The sequence below is a fragment of the Lemur catta genome, chromosome 7 (assembly GCF_020740605.2).
Source record: "Lemur catta isolate mLemCat1 chromosome 7, mLemCat1.pri, whole genome shotgun sequence".
Taxonomy (NCBI): domain Eukaryota; kingdom Metazoa; phylum Chordata; class Mammalia; order Primates; family Lemuridae; genus Lemur; species Lemur catta.
Window position 1 is genome coordinate 6,742,480 of NC_059134.1, and position 15,668 is coordinate 6,758,147.

Consider the following 15,668-nt stretch of genomic DNA (forward strand, 5'->3'; position numbering starts at 1 on the left):
ACAATAAAGGCAAAATCATCTCAGGCCAAAGAGGCCGAAGGTTAACACCAGGAAGCTGTGTTTAATATGTAGGAAAATGCAGAACCACCGAGGCAGGGGTGGTGGTGGCATTCATTTCTGCGATGAAGCCAGGCCACCGTGGGAGACAACTGGCGACAACCGTAGACCAGGACAGGCCTGGCACCGGCAGTGCACAGCAGCGGCACATGGGCTTGGGCTCAGAGCTATCTGGTTTCAGATCTTAGCTCTTCTCTTATTAGCTGTGGGGCACTGGACAATTGACCTAATCTCCTCTGTCTCTAAATAGGGAAAATTCCCGCCTTTTGTGGTTGTTGTAAAGATTAATACACGAGGCTCTAGCATGAGCACTATTGCCTTCAGCACTGACTGATGGAGACAGTGTAACTTAAAATCCCAGCTCTGCCCTTCCCTTTGTTGTTGGGGAAAAACCATATTAACTGAGTTGAAATGTGTGATATGTGTGAAGCTGCATTACAATAAAAATCACTGACCTACAAAATTGAGACATTATTGTTTAAAATAGTTTCACTATTTTAGTGAAACTGGCCTTTGTATATTTCTAGACTAATCTGGCCTTTGTATATTTCTAAGGTTAAAGTCTTATTCATCAATGACTGTGTATTGTTCATATAATAATTGTAGTCAGGTACAAGAGATCATTCACATAGCAATAAAAGCTGGATACAAAATATTCATCTAGTCAGTCAGAAACATATTCTTTTACTTGCATTATGACTTTGCCACAGTGAGAAACTCACAATGACCAAGAAGAAAGCAGGCAAAGCAGGCCTGGGACTCCAGGGACTAGGGTGGGTGCTTGCAAATGCAGGTGTGGGGAGTGAGGACATGAGGAGGGAGCCCAGCCGGATGCTCAGCTGCGGCCCCTCCTCCCAGATAGACCCTTTTCCGCGTGTTCCCTGTCCTCGCCGGCTGCCTGGTCCCTGAGCTGCTGTGGCAGGAGCAGACAGCAGGGTCTGAACCCAGGAGGCAGACTCTGCACAGCCAGGAAGGGCTGGGGCGGGGCCGCTGTGCTGAGAGTGCTGAGTCTACGCGAGGCGAAGCGGTGGGCTCAGAGCTGCAGGCACGGACCAGGCCTGCCCCCCAGGGCTGTCGGCCCCAGACCGGCGACGGGCGGACACATCTGAGAAGGCGAGCGCTGCGGAGCGCAGCTGGTTACAGGTCTGCATGGTCAGATGGGCAGGATGCAGAACTCACGGGCATCAGGTCTAGGCAGCAACTGTGGGACCCTAGAAGCAAAAAAAAAAAAAAAGGTTTTGAAATGGGATCTAAGACTGGGTGACTTGAGGATGCCTAAATTTTTGTTTGCCAAGTGCAGGCTTCGAGGCCTGAGTTAGTGGGTAGAGGCCCGTGGAAGCCCTGAATGGATTGCGATGTGACAGTGTGTAAGGCAGTTCCCGAGAGCCACACCCAGTCCCCTGCACAGCCTCTTTACTAGCACCGCGCTGCGCACGGCGGCCGGCCGGCACCCACCGTTAGGAGCATGGCTCGCGGCTCTTCTGTGCCACTTACTGGCTTGGGGGAGTCACCTAAGCTCTCTGAGTCTCAGTTTCCTCATCTTTAAAATAGGGATCATGGGTGGTGGCACACGCCAGTAATCCCAGCACTTTGGGATGCTCAGGCGGGAGGATCGCTTGAGTTCAGGAGTTCAAGGCCAGCCTGAGCAAGAGCGAGACCTGGTCTCTACTAAAAATAGAAACATTAGCCAGCCACAGTGGCATGCACCCTGTACTCCCAGCTACTGGGGAGGCTGAGGCAGGAGGCTCACTTGGATTTGAGGTTGCAGTGAGCTATGATGATGCCACTGCACTCCCAGAGCAATAGAGTGAGACTCTGTCTCAAAAAAAAAAAAAAAAATGGTGATCAGGACACCTACCATACAGGGTGGCTGCAACTGTGTGAAGTCAGCGACAGCGAGTGTTAAAGTGCTTAGCACTTGGCCTGGCCTTATTGGAAATGCTCAATGAAAGCTAGGCTTTATTGCTAATTAAACATTCATTGAGTGCCTACTACGTGCCAGGCCCTGGACTTTGTATAGGAGATACAAACATGAAAAGATGCAGACACTGCTCTCAAATGGCTTAGATTTATGAAGAAACACTTGGTTCCTTTAAAAAAAAAAGTTAGATTTCAAGGGGTGTGCAGAAGCTTCTACTTTAAATGAGCAATTATAGTGCTACCTGATCATTACCACAGCAGAGAGGGGTGTGAAGTGCAGTGGAGGAAAAGTACACTCACATTTGCCTTAAGGAATCCGGGGAGGCCTCCAGGAGGAGGCAGGACATGCGTTGAGCTGGGAAAGGTGAGTAGGAGTGTTTCTGGTGGGTGGCAAGGAAGGGCAGCCTAGGCCGAGGGAGGGGCAAGTGAAAAGACACAAGGCCAGGAGCAAACCCGCCGTGTTCTGGGAGTTGGCACAGGGACCTGCAGTGCGGCCATGGCACACACAGGAGGAGTGGGGAGGAGAGAGACAGCCGGACTGACAGACGGGCCAGATCATAAAGGATTTTTTATGCCATGTTAAAGAATTTAGATTTTATCCTGAGAGTGATGAGAAGCCACTGAAGAATTTTAAGGAAGGGAGTGATGGGCAAAATTTGTTTCATACAAATAGCACTCTTGCTGCTCCGTGCCGCGTGGCCTGGGATGGGCAGGACCGGCTGCAGGGCAGCCAGCGGGGGGACCACAGCAGTGGCAGGAGGCGGACGTGGGGCTGGAGTGCAGCTTCAGGGCAGAGCTGGCAGGACACGGTGACTAATTAGATGTCGGGGACAGGGCAGAGGGCCTGGGGAAACGCCGACACCCTTCTGCGGATGGGGTCTTTGGAAACGTGAGCAAACCCGGAGGGCAGCAGGCGTCCTGCATGTGGGTCCAGCTTTGGCCGCAGAGAACTCAAGGTGGAGTCAGAACAAAGTCCTTGGCTGGAAACACAGCTCTGGGGTCGTGGGCACGCGGGTGCAGCTTAGCCAGAGTGGGGAGCGTGTAGAGTGAGAAGGGAAGACCGCGTTCGGCAGCTACGGGCAGCCGCAGCTGTCCTGCATGAGTCTAGTGGAGAAGCGAGGGCCCGTGAAAGAGACTGAAGGGCTTTCCAAAGCAGCAGAAATTGATCTCGGAAAGAGCAGGGTCACACAGACCCAAGGAGCAAAGCAAGTCACGATTAAGGGGAAGGCCAGTGTGGTCAAACACTGCTGACAAGTCAAGTAGGGAAAGGATTGCAGAGTGACTGCAGGTGGCCCCTGGTGACTTCACAGAGCAGTATGTCCCTGTTGACAGTGCCTGCCAGACCACGGTGGGCTGAGGAATGAATGTGAAATAAAGGGTCTGAGCAGCCGGGTAGTAGAGACCTCAGGTGGAAGGAAGGTTTGATGTGCGTTTTAGCATGGGGAAGACTTGAATAAGTACGCATGCTAAGGAGAGGTGGAGCTGGAAGACTGAGGAGAAACTTAGGGAAAAGGAGGGGTTAAGGGCGTGAGGTCCCAGAGCTCACGGGAAGAAATGGCATCCTGGTGACTGTCCCTCTGCCCGAAGCACTTTCTTATCCCAGGTCAGGTTCCCCAGGAAACAGACTGAGATTTCAACACAGGAGGACGACTGGGGACCCAACCAGCGAGAGCACACAGAAGGCCGAAGACGGTGCCGGACGGCAGGGGACGCACGGCGGGGTTCTGCGGCCGGGCTGGCCCTTCCCAGACGGGGCACTGAGGAGGAGGGCTGCTGAGACAGACGGCTGTGTCGGGAGAGACGGCACCCAAGGAGATTCTTCCCTGATGGACTCCTTTTTCTCTTCACGTGGATCTCGAGAAGAAAGGAATGGTGGAGGTCTGGGATGGCCTTGGATGCCAGGGGACTCACTGTGTGCCCTCGAGGGTGCAGTGAAGATCAGCAGCCGCCAGCCTGTGGTGTCACCATCTTCTGAGCCCAGTGGTCTTCAGGAGGGCTCCGCACCCCGCAGCACGGGCAGAAGAGGAGCCTGCGGGTCAGGCCTCTACTTGGAGCTTCCTTCTGTCTCTCAGGGTTGCTGTTTATTTATTATGCCTTGGCCAACTTACCAATCCAAAAGTTGGAAAAAAAGCAGAGTGTATATCAAACCATGCCCAGAATCAAACTTGAGGATGATTTGGAGATCAGTGAGTCAGACACATGTGGATTGAATTTTCCTCTAACTACATACTTGGTTAGAAAATCCTTGCCTGGGCCTTGGGAGAGAGGGTCCTGCTCGGGACACCCACGTTGACATGGAGGAGTAAAACGTGTGTTCACGTCCTAGTCCCTGGATCACTGGGCAAGGCCTGAAGCCTCTGTTGTTCGAGACTGCACAGATTCCCACGTTGACCAGACTTCTAGGAGGCAGGATTGTGCATCCTGGTAATGACCCAAGCCAACCTTCTGATAGGGCGAGGCCGGGCAAACTGGCCCTGTGTGGCTGGGTCCACTGCCCCAGGCATCCTTTCTGTGTAAGGGTGAGCGGCCTGGCGGCCACAAGGCACAGGCCAAAATGGCCTCAGGGGCAGTAAGCTCAAAGCAAGTTCAGATCACTTCCTTAGTGTGAGGAATCCCAAAAAGGAGGAACCTCAGGTTAGATGACAGGTGCTTTTCTGGAACAAATGAGTTTGGGGTGAATGTGGAGAAGCGGAGACCAACATTTCGCCAGAGACAAAATGAAGAGTCAAGAGACCCAATCACTCAGGCTCTGTGACCTTAAGGAAGTCAATATGCCCTCAAGGTGCTGGCATCCTCCACTGAAAACTTAAAGGTTTGGATTAGATGATGACTAATCTTATATTTTTTCAACCTTGCTTATAGAGTTCTCTGTCCTTTGTGCTTCAATTTAAACTCCTTCCATACTCATCTTTCTTCTTCCCAGGGGCATGAAGGGACTTGGTGAGCTAAAAGGTGTTGGCCTTCTCTTCCGTTTCTTGCGCAAACTTCAGCCGGTTCTCTGTCAGTCATCCGTCCATCCATCCATTTGCTCGTTCATGGACACTAGTTTCCCCCAGCACTCTGGCTAGAGCTGGGCTTAGACACATGGCAACTTCCTGCAGAAGGAGACAAGGAGTCCACAAGGAGCCCCCGGAGCCGAAGAACTGGGCAAGGTGGTGGCCCGCTCAGACCCCAAATTTCCTCCGAATCAGCCAGTGAAGGGAGAAGTTTCTTTTTCCAGCCCTGTCTTCCCCTGCCTTTGCCTTGGATAAAAGGAAGGAAAAACCCAGAGCGTGACCCCACGGGGAGGATGGAGAAGGGAGAGGGAGAGGCAGGGGTGATGAGGCTTGTGTCAGGTGGCAGTAGCTGGCAGCTGCCTTGATCTCAGGCCATATTCTCCGAAGGAATAATGGTGGGAGGGCAGCAAAGATCCCGGAGACGGAATGCTGGAGCCTGCGGGGTGGATGGGCGCTGCAGCAGCTGTCCTACAGATGGGGAAGAGCATTTGAATCTTGAGTTTATATTTCTAGAAAAACTCCCCCTTCCCCTCTCCCTTGCTGTCTTATGGGGTTTTTGTGAGGTTTAGAAAAATAAACAGAATCTAACCATAACTGTCTGAAAGTGCTAACTTACCAAGAAAGACATAACAGATTAGTGGTGTAAACTGAGCCTAGGTGGGAGGAGGCCAGCACACTGGGGAGCCGAGAAGGCCCAGGAGGTGGTGGCTTCCCGGTTCCCGCTGCTCCTCCAGCCGGAGCTGCCTTTGCCCGCTGCAGCCTCTCCGGGCCCTGGAGGCTGAGGGCATTGCCTAGACAGACGAGGTTTAAGAATGGGGGGCTACATCCACTTTCCAATGAGCGACCCCCCCAGGCTTGAAAAGACCTGGCTCGTGTCACACAGCCCCTCCCTGGCTTTCAGGGGGGACGGCCCCTGCTCACTCTGGCTGGAGGTGGCACTCCTCTGTTTCTAGAGACAGCCTTCCCGCGCAAACCTGGAGGACGGTGTGTTGAGTGAAGCAAGCCAAGCACAGAAAGACGGACGCTGCACGATCTCACTCGAATGTGGAGTGGGAAAAAGTTCCCCCCCGGAGAAACAGAATAAAATGGGGGTTACCAGAGGCTGAGGGGTTGACGGTTGGGGGAGATGTTGGTCAGAGGACACAAAATTTCAGTTGGATGGGAGGGTTAAGTTTGGGAGACCTGCTGTGCATGACGGGGTCTACAGTTCATAACAACATGTTGCGTATTTGGAAGTTGCTCTGAGAGTAGATTTTAAATGTGCTCACCACCATAAAAGAAATACATGAGCTAATGCATATGTTAGATAGCTCGATTTAGCCATTCTACAACTTATACATATATTAAGACATCATGTTACATACCATGAATATGTACAATTTTTACTTGTTCCTTAAAAACATAAACTTTTTAAAAAGGGGATAACCTCTTTACTTCCCCTACCCAGAATCTGTCGGGAAGGGGTGTCGGTGAGCTCGCAGACGGTTAGGAGTGCAGACCCCGTCTCTCGCTTCACCGATGAACGGACTGAGGCTCGGGGAGGCAGCCACTTGCCCGAGCTCCCCCGGCGGGTGAGGGACAGGGCCAGCGCCAGCACCGCGGAGTCACAGCTTCTGTGACGGTTCTCTGCAGCCCACCTGCCCAGTTCCCCCTTCACTGGGTTGTGCTCAAAAACTTTGTGTACTTTCGGTCAGTCTGAAACGATAGCTTTTATAATGCTGAAGTTCCCAGATCTTAATCTTAAGGCCTTCTCAGGCCCAGTCAGCAGCTCCCACTCACTGAGGACACGGAGCCGAGCACCAGGAACTCAGAGGCGACTGGGGCAGAGTGCCCGTCCTCGCAGACTGGCCACAAGGGAACTTCTGGGGCTCTTCCCGACAAGTAGCCCGGACCCCCCTGCTGACCGTACCAACTCCCCCGCGGAGCCTTCAGGACGTCTGCAGGTGGCTGAGGAGGCAGAAGTCACCAAAGCAAGCCGCAGTCCGGAAGGTGCTGTTTCGGGTCTGGAAGAGACGCCGCCCACTCCTCGCACTCCCGGGCACACGTGAAAGAGAGGTTTCTAGTTTACTGACAGACTTGGGGTCAGCTAACCTGGAATTGAACTATAGTTCTGCAACTTACCAGCAATGAGACCAGAGGCAAAGTATCTCATCTTTCTGAGCCTCAACTTCTGAAATACAGTGAAACCACCTTATAAGACTGTTATGAAAATCAGATAAAATAAGTGAACTCCCTAGTTCCATGCCGGCACACAGGAGACCTTGATAAATGCTACTTGTCTTCCTTTCTCTTGAGTTGTGGTCTGTGTGACCCTGTCACCTACAGCATGACACATACCCCAGGGTTCCAGCTAGTCTCTGAGACTGTTTCACTGCTGATTCCTTCCAGGAACGAGACGGGGCCGACTGGCCGCCGCCTCCCTTCTGGGCGAGACCCCCACCTCCAGCCTGCTGAGTGTAGACCCTCAGACCTTGGCTCAACGCAACACCCCCTCCTGTGGGCTAAAGGACCCTCCATTGGGGTCCACCCTTGCGAAAGTGTGGGCCGCCCTAATCTAAACCACACTATCTGTTTTGAAGAAAGAAAAGTGCAGGGAAGTCATCGGGGTGACTTAATGTGTCATGAGAGATTCCCAGGATTATTTGTTGGACACCCAAGTCTTCACTCAGCATCTGTGTGACCCGAACCCCACTGAGCCTGTTCCTTTGTCTGTAAGAAGGGAACACAAAAGCTGTTTCATGTAGCTGCTGTGAAGATGAAATTTGAAAAGACACATGAATTGATTGATACTATAGTACTATTAATTTTTCTTCTCCTTCCCCCTGACACATCTCAAGTAAGGGCAGGCCTGTACAGGTCTGGGGAAGGACATTGCTATCCTTGCTAAGCAGCAGTGTCCCGTCTGTCTCTCCAATCCCTAAGAGCAGGGTCCTCCTCTCTCCACCTGAGCTGGGGGAGGCAGGAGGTGAAGGGCTGATCCAAGAGCGGGGAGCACAGTGCTGTCTCCCTCGCAGTCTGTCCCTGGGGGAGTGCTCTTGGCAAGCAGCAGCTCCAAATGCAAATGCCGAAGGTGAAATCCATCACTGGGGCCCTGGGCTGAGATAAGATAGAGGAAAGTAAATCAATGCTCCCAGAGATAAAGAAGACACAGCCTGGGGCCTAAAAAATGCAACTCTCCTGCCAGCTGCCTACTTCTGCAGAGTTGCAAAACAGAAGGCTGCCCTGGGGGTGGAGGTGGGGGAAGGAACCCAGACCCCAGGCCCCCTCTTTAAAAAGTGGGAGGGACTTCCACTCCAAGCTTCTCTCTCCCTCTTACCACAAGGCCCAGCCTGAGAGGAGCACAAGGCGTTTTTAAGGGATCCTCCCAGCAAAACAAACAAATAGAAAGAAAGTACGTGGCCATCCACCGGGCCAAAGAGCAGGGACAAAGGTTTTAGGGCAGGCAGTCTGGGTTCAAATCCTGGCTCTTACAGTCCATGTGTTATCTTGAACAACCTACTTAATCTCTATGAACCTCAGTTTCCAACAGGGATAGTATTAACGCTACTTTATAGAATTGTTTTGAAGATGAAATATGATAATTTTTTTAGAAAATTTAGTAAAGTGTCTGGCACATAGAAAGTGCTTAATCAATAGTGCTATAGTTATTCGTAAGATCAGTAGAGATTGGGGAAGCCAACACCTCTCTAACTTCCTTTTTATTCCATTTGTATTGTCATTTCTTTATAATTCTCTGAATGATACTCCCTAAAAACAATCCTGGTCACATCAGTCCCATTTGTTGAATGTTATTGAATAATGGTCCTTTTCCTTCTGTGGCTTCCCCAGTCCCTAACGTGGCTATGACCGCATGCCAAGAACTCCTCTCGCACCCCTACCCTCCCAAAATGTGTATATTTAAGTGCATGTCGAACTGGCTGCGGGGAGCAATCTCAAAGAGAATTGTTAGCAGACACCTGGAGGCCAAAGGTGGGCTTCCAGGGAGGATGTGGCAGAGAGAAGGCAAGCGAATAATGAGTCAGGCAGGAGGTCTCTCAGCTGCAGGCAGGGCTCCTTTCTGCACCTGAAAGAGGACCTCCCCACCTTACTTTCATCTGTCCCCTCGTCATTGTCAATCAAGCCACACATACTTCCTGTGCGCCCGGGCTTGGGGTGTGATGGGGGAAGTTTACACCTTGGTCCCTCTTCTACAGGTATCTGCAGTCTGGTTAGAGGGGGAACCAACAAACCTGGATGTCTCAGGGGTTCAGGGAGCCTGGTCTCATTTCCACAGACCCCACGAGAGCGCTGAGATGGGGCTGCGGCAGGGCGTGGGGAGCAGGCACTGAAGGGCCCTGGGAGGAGGCAGAAGCCTGTGGACAGACTGGCCCAGTCAGGGAAGGGAGCCCTGGGGCTTCTTGAGCAAGGAAATTGCACGATGATGAACGTGGCGTGTGGGGTGGGTGGGCCAGACCAACACACGTGATGCAAGAGAGTGACGGAGTGCTGGGCCCAAGTTCAGGCCCTGCCTCAGCCACTTACTAGCTGTGTACGTGACACTGGGCAAGTTCTGAGCTTCCTTCTGTCTTGGATTTCTCACAGGGAATAATAAAGCCCAGCTTGCAGGTGTCTCCTGACGCTATGTGGTAAGGCCACTTCGTGCACACGCGTGGGTTCTCGTGACCGGGACAGGCGTGCTAGGGAGACGGGCCCTGCAGGCACGGGGCCACCTGGGGCTGAGGGGGCTGTTATGGCAAAGCAGGTGGGCAGGGATGAGGGCGGGCGGGGACTGGGGCCGTGTCACTTTCCTCCTGCGGCCGCTGGTGCTGGGGCTGCGCAGAAGGTCACGGACTTCAACCCTCTTTTGGCCTAAAACCCACAGTGAGAGGCAGACGGCCGGAAGCTCAGGGAGTGACAGAACATGAGTGGATATACAAATAGACAAGATTAACTATCCTCACTGTATACACAAGAGGTTTGCTAACACTCAGCCAATTAGAAAACTAATCTAAACAGCCACTGGCTCGCACGTCGCGGTGCTCTCTCCAGCAGCTGGTCAGTCTGCACTTGCCGCTGCTCCCAGCAAGTGCCCGGGATGCCTCCTCGGTCTGTCACAGCTCAGGACTGTGCCGCTGCCGTTCCCTGACGCCCTCGGGTGCTGCTGCTGTGACGTGCAGGGCGCTTCCCTGGCACCCCAAACAGGGACCGCAACGGCACTTGCCGTGTTGTGCTGCCATTTATCTGGGAGGCAAATAAGGTAAGAGCAGAGGCTTTGAAGTCTGACAAATTAGAATGAAAAACTCCCAGATCTTTCACTACTATGATCTACCCAAAACTGTTTCTTCATCTAAAAAGAGGATGATAATTGTACCTACTTAATAGGAAAAAAGCAAATATATTACATATGTAAAATATTTTTATACATATATAAAAGAAACCAGTCCAGTCCCTGGCACACTATGGGCACTCAGCGCAGCGAGCTGGCGTTGTTACCAGCATGTTACTACTTACTGCTGCGCTGCCGCTGCTGTTCCAACTGTCGTTATTTCTGACTCTGAGTTACCTGAGGGCAGGAAACAGCTTTGACTTTGGGGGCAGGTGGACTCCAGCTTGGTCCCTGGTAATCCCCGTCTCCTAGTATCCACAGTCCCCGTGAGTGTGGGTGGAACCTGTGACTTGCTTCTAATCGGCAGAATATGGCCAAGGCCATGAGATGTCACTTCCATCATCAGGGTACAGAAGACTGTGACTTCGTCGGCGGGCTGACCCTCTCTCTGTCCCTCTCGGCATGCATGTCATGATGAAGCAAGTTGGGAGAGGCCCATGTGGCAAGGAATTGAGAGTCGCTCTGGCCACCAGCATGCTCGGAACTGCCACCCTCAGTCCAACGACCCTTTAGGGACTGAATTCTTCCCACAACCACATGAACTTGGAAGTGATCCTCCTCCCCCAAGTGAGCCTTCAGATAAGACCCCAACCCTGGCCAAAACTTTAATTACAGCCTTGTGAGAGATTGTAAAAGCAGAGAACCTGGCTACGTTGTACCCAGACTCCTGGGCCACAGAAACCGTGAGATAATAAAAGTGTATTGTTTTAAGCCACTGCGCGTTCTATAGCTTGTTACATAGATAGAGATGGCTAATGTGACTTCTTTGTTTTCTCAGTGCAGCACTGGGCATGTGCAGTGGGCTGAGTGGATGAACGAATGGATGACGGTGACAGGTAAACTCGTCGGGACCGACAAAGGGCCTGGTTGGGCTGGATCCCCAGAGAGGTTCTTTCCCAGCACCCACTGCCTGAATCTTTTGTCCCTCTTTCTCTCACTTAAGACCCCAGGTCCCTCCTCCCTTCCCCAACCCCCAGGACCTTGCTCTGTTCCTGGTTCCTGCATTTAGTCTTTCTTCTGAATTTTTATTTTCCTCCTTAAAAAAAAAAATCCAGCTCTCTCTAAAATATCTGACCCTGGTGAATTGGAATAATTTTTGATGGAAAGCAGTCTCGTCCAGAAAGGCTCTTACCCACCCTGCTCAGGAATGTGGTTGCTGCAGATGTTAAAGCAGACCTGCAGGCGAGTGGGGAGCTCGTGCCAGCAGTGACCTCAGCCTGCACAGCAGGGCTCCTGCCCAGAAGGCTGCGAGGGGCTGGGTCACAGCGGGCCCCCTCCAGACCGTCCCTCCAGGACCCTCGTGCTGCACCCCTGGTTTAATGCCGGAGTCACACCTACCACCCGAGCCCGGTACCAAAAGTCAAGGGGGCCGTGCCAGCAGGCCCGTGAGAGGAGGCCATGCGTCCCTAACGTGGCCTCGTGGCCGGCAGGCTTCCTTGGCTCTTCTCTTGTCTGCTCCTGACTGCACCTCCAGCCCGCACATAACTCTGAGGGATCCTGTTCAGGCTGACAGGCACCAGGCTTCACTTCCTCCGCAAGGGGCACCCCCAGCCCCCAGGGAAGGCCAGGACTCTTGGGGCAGAACCAGACACTGGGAATCCTCTTTGTGAAGGCTCCACACTGTGCAGCTGAACCTCCCTCTGGGCCTCGGACTCCACCCTACTTAATTCAGCTCCTGTTGCTGAATCTGAACGTGTCTAAGACGAAGTAGAAACTCTTGGCAATTTTTGGGTTTCCCTCTCTACTGCGAAGCTCAGAGAACTAAGAGAATCCCAACTATAATCTATTCCAGCCTCCGACCACAGCAACCTATCCTGATATTCCCAATAATTTTAACAACAGGTAACATTTGCCTAGCACCGCTTTGTATACAAGATACTTTTACTCCTGCTATTTCTCACAAGACTCCTACAGTATTTTTAGGCCCATTTAACAGACGACTACACTGTGGCTAGGGGTATTAGGTCAAGTTTTCCCAGCTGCAGAGTGAGCAAGTGGTGGAACAGGAACCTAAGCAAGGCCGACTGACTCATCCCCCCATCCGCTTTCCGCTGCTGCTCACTCCCCCAAGTCTGTAAGGCTCATCCGCCTCTAATTTTGCATTTCATTGTATGTTGATCATTTTATGCTGAAATATACCACTGTATTGTCCAATTCCTGCTCCTTTGGCTTAGCCTTCCCCCACACCAGCGTCTGGAGAGCTGGCTGAGTGCCTGACGCAGATCAGCAATGGACTGACCACCGGACTTCAATATGGAGACCTGGGTTTTCAGCTCTGGCTCTGCCAATAATGAGGGATGTGACTTTGAGTACGTTACCTCCCTCTTCTAGGCACTACAACGTGAAGGTGATAAACTGGATGATCTTTGGAGTCACTTCTGACTCTAAATCTGTGATTATTTGATTCAGTTCCTAGTTGGGCTCCTTCTTGGGGGGACAATTCCCTAGTAAGTCAGTGGGAAATGATCAGGCTGCACCTTTAATGCCACCTGGAGCTTGGGCCGGAATGGGGAGCACTTAGCAGCTGCTCCAACTTTGTTCTCCTGGCTCCTTTTACTCAGCCTTCTACAACCTATTGTTGTGGCCTTGGTCCTTGATCCACGTGGACCAGTGCTGACTGCCCAGCCTGGGACCACACCAGGCTGGCTGGCACTTCACTGATCTCATCAGGATGTCTGTGATCCTTGGCTGCAGGCTATTCACAATCCCCAATGCTCAGGGAGACCCCCGGGGCCCTGCAGCTGCTCCCAGCTGTCTGGCTGAACAATGCAGATTCTGTCAGGGCTCCAGCCAAGCCTTCTTCCCGGGGGTGTTCAGGTTGCAGTATTAACTGGAGGCATCTCAGCTGCTTCCTGTTCCTGGGGTCTCAGCACAGATTTCCAAGTAAAGAAAATCCGCCGGCTCTCATCTGACCAGAGGCCCAGCAGTCAGAGGGTGGAGCACGGAAGAGTCTCACCATCGTCTCAGAGCAAGGAAGGGCCCCCAAGCACCAAGTGCCCCAGACATGCCAACCAGAAACAGAGACAGGAGTGTGGCTCGCTTTTCAAGCTTTGAGAGGGTGATTTCATGGCTTCCTAGGTCATCTCTTTCAGTATTTAATGACTCCTACTGGAATCTTCTAAAACTCTCCTCTCCACAGTCAAACCGCTTGTACTACTTGTACTAGCAAGAACTCTACACTTCAGCAGGGCACATCCTGCTGTCTTCCGAGCTCAGCTGTCCCCTCCACTACCAAGCATGGCAAATGCTGTCATCCAAGTGCAGATGTCCTCCCTCATTTCCACGGCAACCCCAGTCCTTTTCTTGGCTTCAAATCTCTGCTATTAGATTTATTATCTCCCTAAGATTGCTGTGAGTGATACCATGAGACTCTAGCTAGTCTATTCATTCTCATTTGTCTTTTCTCTCAGATTTCTGGTCGTGAATTTCTGGCCTCAAGTGATCCTCCTGCCTTGGCCTCCCAAACCGCTGGGGTTATAATCATGAGCCACTGTACCCAGCCCCAGATTTCTAAATACTAGGTGCTTATTTGACAATTTTTGCCAATGTACTTACCTTTGTAGACATTTTCTCTCACTTTTTTTCCCGGCTCATATTAGAGTCTCTTTGCCCTATTTGCTCCATAAACTAGGAGCTCCTCCAGTGTACAGACCAAGTCCCCTCCCTCCCTCTGAACTGCTGTTGGTGGCTGCATTCTGATTACTGACTGTCAGGAAGTCCCACCTGAGAACTAACCCTCTGGCTACAGTTGGAGCCCATTTCCTGTTGGGTTGGTGCCTGGAAATGTGATAAGGCTTTGGCCAGCTGCCACCATACTGGCTAGTCCCCAAGGCCAATTTGGGGATAATAAGGGGAAAATGACTCTTATTACATAAATCGCATTTCAGAGTGCCCCAGAGTGGGAACAATGGTCCTTGCTGTACCCAGATACACCCTTACCCTCTTCTCTGGCATCCAGCATCCTGGCCTGCCAAGAGTGCAGCACTAATAAGACCCACCATGCAGTGAGGAACATTCCTCAAGGGCAGTGGCTGGGCAGGGGGCACAGATGCTCAGCAGAGGTGAGACGGGAGCCAGGCGGCCAGCTCCGTCCTCTGCGGTCTCCGTGAGCAGGCTGGTTTCTTTAAGGTTTTTCCTCGAGTCCTAACGGAAAACAAGTTGGAGCCACGATGGCAGGGCGGGGGCAGGGGCTGCTGAGCAGAGTTTATAGGCACTTGCGTTTCCTTAACGGCTCCCTCACACATTCCTCTGCATTTTTCCCTTTTATTAACGTGGCATCTTTCCCAGGCCACTTTATGGGACCGTGTGTTTTCACTTATGGCCTGACTGGGCTTCCTCGTGTCTCCCCCTGTGAAGAACCCTCAGATCTTGCTCAAGGCCTCCCCATCCCCACCCCCTCCCAAGGGTGCCGGTGACTCAGTGGCGCGGGGACTCCCTGGCTCACCTTTCAGCACGTCTCCAAGGGCCGCGCTGCACGCCAGGTGCTTTTCTGCATTAGGGTCGCGCCTTGTTTGGACCCCAAATAAGTAAGGCAACCCAGTTGGATTACTAACCCAAACCTGAACTGACTCCTGGCACTTGCCCAAAAATCAGATCTGCCCCAGAGGAGGAAGAGGAAGATTTGCCACAACTGAAGATTTTCAAAGGAATGTGCCGCAAGCCCGGAAGGCCGTTGCCCAAGAGGAGCCATGAACATGCTGGGAGCGATGGCGGCTCTGACCGAACAAGCTTTTCCGAGGGGCCGCTTTCACAGGCAGACACGAGTTTTTGGAGAGTCGAGCTTTGGCGTGTTTATTGAAAAAGACACTTGGGTTGCTTTCAGGACCTCTGTGCTCTCAGCTCTTCTCTCTTCTTTAGCTCAGTTCCAAGAGGGCCAGGACGGAGGCTGGAAGCTCACTTGCTCCCGGGGCCGTTTCACAGATGTTTCTACCTACTTGTCTCCTGCTATCTGGGAGATTGCTCCGGTTGCTCAGATGTGTGGCAGGCTTGGTGGTGGCCCTGTGATCTTTGAAAATGTATCCTCTGGGAGCTGCATTTCTGCAAAATGAGAAATGCACATATTCTGCAGGGCTGTGAGAATTAAATAAAGTAACATTTGTAAGAGACCTGATACTAAAGGCCTTCAGTAAATAGTAGGGATTTTTGTTACTATTAATATGACTAATATTAAGCAATTAGTCAATGTTTATTGATCTCTTTGAGAATCTGCTTTTATTTTCTGGTGCCTCCCCTCGTTTGTCCTGGCCTTATCCCACAGCAACCCATCTTTCTGGGATGGCTGTGGGGAACATCAGACTCCCCACTCCCTCCTCGGGGCAAGGATCTCTGAG

The 15,668-nt window shown here is 52.0% G+C and overlaps 2 long non-coding RNA genes across 2 annotated transcripts; one reads left to right on the forward strand and one right to left on the reverse strand.

The window, feature by feature from the left end:
• Positions 1–721: 721 nt before the first annotated feature.
• Positions 722–4,747, reverse strand: LOC123641107. The gene is made up of 2 exons (XR_006736222.1): positions 3,524–4,747; positions 722–1,268 (listed from the first exon to the last, which is right to left on the reverse strand). It is a non-coding gene; the product is annotated as an uncharacterized LOC123641107 (long non-coding RNA).
• Positions 4,748–10,024: 5,277 nt separating this feature from the next.
• LOC123641109 lies at positions 10,025–15,422 on the forward strand. Its single transcript, XR_006736223.1, has 3 exons — positions 10,025–10,209; positions 11,117–11,174; positions 14,932–15,422. It is a non-coding gene; the product is annotated as an uncharacterized LOC123641109 (long non-coding RNA).
• Positions 15,423–15,668: the final 246 nt, after the last annotated feature.